At 49.0% G+C, this 2,333-nt stretch overlaps 1 non-coding gene across 1 annotated transcript; it reads right to left on the bottom strand.

Annotated features, from left to right (window-relative positions):
• Window positions 1-2,020: 2,020 nt before the first annotated feature.
• TRNAV-AAC (transfer RNA valine (anticodon AAC)) lies at window positions 2,021-2,093 on the bottom strand. Its single transcript has one exon. It is a non-coding gene; the product is annotated as a tRNA-Val (tRNA).
• Between the last annotated feature and the right edge of the window lie 240 nt (window positions 2,094-2,333).

Raw genomic sequence — 2,333 nt, 5'->3', positions numbered from 1 at the left:
GGAGGGAGGCTTGAAAAATTTGCAGCTGCTGGAGGGAGGGTTGAAAAAAAGGAGAGAAGTTTTTTAAATGATACATTTTACAGAACAATGCTTATACTCTTTCATGGTGAACAACACTATTCACATTACATAGCACATGTGATTTCAGTACAAGCTCGCATTTTCCATCTTAATATTGAGTGCCTGTGGCTTTGGTGTTAGAGATCACAGACGCAGGTCCGGGCAACAGAATTCAGCTTGCATGCGGCCATGGTAAGCCATTGTCTTTCGGCTTCTGCGCCCTCCTTTCCTACATACCAAGCAAAGCCCATTGACTGCTGCGGTTTTCCTGTTAACCTTCAGCAGCAGAAAACAAACGAAACCCCCCCGCATCCAATTCTCTGGGATGATCGCTTTATCCCTCCCCCCCACCGCGTGGCTGGTATCAAGGAAGATCCCTGCAGAAACCAAACTAACCCCCCGCCTCCCTCCACCATGAATTGTCTGGGACGATCGCTGTACCCCTCCCCACACCGCGTGGCTGGTAACAGGGAAGATCCCTGCTAGCCAAACGTGAAAAGCTTAGGGCAAATCCCCCCCCCCCCACGCTTGGCTAACTGCAGGGAAGGATTTCTTTTCACCCACAGGCAAACAGCCCAGTAGGAACGGCCACCTCTGTCCCCTTAATTAAATTCTCGTATTTCAACCAGGTTACCATGAGCGATATCACTCTCCTGAGGATAAAACAGCGAGATAAAGAACAGATGTTCCTTAAATGACAGCAAACACTGGGACCATACGCTGCCAGGCTTTGTCATGCGATGATACCAGATTACTTGCTACTAGCATGGCATGGTCAAGTGTCCTACCATGGAGGAAGGAATAAGGCTGCACTGCCCAGAAACCTTGTGGCAAGGCTTTTGGAGTACCTCCAGGAGAGCTTCATGGAGATGTCCCTGGAGGATTTCCGCTCCATCCCCAGACATGTTAACAGACTTTTCCAGTAGCTGTACTGGCCGCGATTGCATCCCAAGTCCTCAGGGCAAAGTAATCATTAAAAAATGCTTGCTTTTAAAACAAGTTTTATATTTTAAAAGGTAAACTCACCTGAGGTCCCTTCCATTGGGTCATGGTCTTGGATACTGGCTTAGGAGGGTTGGGAGGGTACTTCAGTCAGGCTGAGAAAAAGATCCTGGCTGTTGGAGAGAACGGAGTGCTGTGTGCTCTCCGCAAGCTCGTCCTCCTCCTCCTCCTCCTCTTCCCCATCCGCAGAATCCTCAGGTGTAGCTGATGAGATTACCCCCGCCTCGGAATCCACGATCAGAGGTGGGGTAGTGGTGGCGGACCCCCCTAGAACTGCATGCAGCTCGGCGTAGAAGCGGCATGTCCGCGGCTCTGACCCGGAGCGACCGTTTGCCTCCTTTGCTTTTTGATAGGCTTGTCTGACCTCCTTGGCTTTCACACGGCACTGATCTGAGTCCCTATTGTGGCCTCTCTCTATCATGCCCTTGGAGATTTTTTCAAAAGTTTTGGCATTTCGTCTTTTCGAACGAAGTTCTGCTAGCACTGATCCTGTCCCCATATAGCGATCAGATCTAGTACCTCCCGTACGGTCCATGCTGGTGTTCTTTTTCGATTATCGGCCTGCATGATTACCTGTGCTGATGAGCTATCTGTGGTCACCTGTGCTCTCCACGCTGGGCAAACAGGAAATGAAATTCAAATGTTCACGGGGCTTTTCCTGTCTACCTGGCCAGTGCATCCGAGTTCAGATTGCTGTCCAGAGCGGTCACAATGGTGCACTGTGGGATAGTTCCCGGAGGCCAATACCATCGAATTGCAGCCACACTAACCCTAATTCGAAATGACAATATCGATTTTGGCATTACTCCGCTCGTTAGGGTGGAGTAGAGAAATCGATTTTAAAAGCACTTTATTTCGAAATAAATGGCTTCGTTGTGTGGCCGGGTGCACAGTTAATTCGATTTAACGCTGCTAAATCCGAATTAAAGTCATAGTATAAACCAGGCCTTAGCCACCATGTTTCTGCCTGGTTTCAAACCAGGGACCTTTTGCATGTTAGGCAAACATGATAACCACTACACTACAGAAACTCTGTTGCAGTGCTTTGCCTCTCCCTTCATAAGAACATAAGAATGGGTCAGACCAAAGGTCCATCCAGCCCAGTATCCTGTCTGCCAACAGTGGCCAATGCCAGGTTCACTTCCTCTGGGGCACTTAACAGGTAATGACCAAGTGATCTCTCTCCTGCCATCCATCTCCACCCTCTGACAAACAGAGGCTATGGATACCATTCCTTACCCATCCTGGCTAATAGCCATTAATGGACTTAA

Source organism: Chrysemys picta, chromosome 16, assembly GCF_011386835.1.
Source record: "Chrysemys picta bellii isolate R12L10 chromosome 16, ASM1138683v2, whole genome shotgun sequence".
NCBI lineage: Eukaryota > Metazoa > Chordata > Testudines > Emydidae > Chrysemys > Chrysemys picta.
The sequence above is the reverse complement of the archived record's forward strand: the minus strand, read 5'-3'. Positions and strand labels throughout refer to the sequence as shown.